Consider the following 871-nt stretch of genomic DNA (forward strand, 5'->3'; position numbering starts at 1 on the left):
TTCAACTTTCAAGTTTCTACTAAGATGCCTAGGAAGTGTGTCATTTGTAATGTTTATGATAAAAATAGTGACCAATCATTTTATTCGTAAGTAAAATAATCATATTTTAACATAATAGTTTCCTTATATTTTTCATGTATACCTTCGTAGTTATTTTAAAAATATATTAATATTTAATATGTCTTAATATATTTTAATACTTTTTTTTTCTTTATTAGCTACCAATATTTAACGGATTACAGCTCAACTATTACAACTAAATACACCTAAATAGTTTTATTATTTATTAATTTTATTTCAGCTTTCCTAAGGATGAGGGTCGCAAGAATTTGTGGTTAAAAGCTTGTGGAATTGACCTATATCTACCATCATACAGAGTTTGTGAGGCTCATTTTTCTGATGAAGACTTTTTACCAAGTGGTTACTTAAAAAGTATTGCTATTCCAGTAAATAATTCTAAACAGCCAGAATTATTAGAATCCACAAATACAGGTATCTATACCGTTTATATTTTGTGAATAATAAATAATAATTTAGAGTTAAATCTTAACATTTCAGTCTTATTTTTAAATAATTTTGTTGTAATTCAAAATTGCAGTTTTTGAGTCAACTTCTCAAGAAACTCTGTCGCCCGATTGTTAATGGTGATCCCGGTTTTACTGACGAAGCATTTAAATGCATAGAAAATAAAGCAAAAAACGAGACTGTTATATGCAATATTGTACTTGATGAAATGTCTATTAGAGAACAAACTGACTGGGATGGAACAAAAATGCACGGGTTTGTTGATATGGGTACAAAATCAACTGCAATATATATCATAAATATCTAATTGATGATTCGAGACATATATTTAAAATAATACGTGAAA

At 27.2% G+C, this 871-nt stretch overlaps 1 long non-coding RNA gene across 1 annotated transcript; it reads left to right on the forward strand.

The window, feature by feature from the left end:
• Positions 1-20: 20 nt before the first annotated feature.
• Positions 21-865, forward strand: LOC107885442. Its single transcript, XR_001680422.2, has 3 exons — positions 21-86; positions 302-492; positions 599-865. It is a non-coding gene; the product is annotated as an uncharacterized LOC107885442 (long non-coding RNA).
• Positions 866-871: the final 6 nt, after the last annotated feature.

Source organism: Acyrthosiphon pisum, unplaced genomic scaffold, assembly GCF_005508785.2.
Source record: "Acyrthosiphon pisum isolate AL4f unplaced genomic scaffold, pea_aphid_22Mar2018_4r6ur Scaffold_1034;HRSCAF=1501, whole genome shotgun sequence".
Classification (NCBI taxonomy): Eukaryota; Metazoa; Arthropoda; class Insecta; order Hemiptera; family Aphididae; genus Acyrthosiphon; species Acyrthosiphon pisum.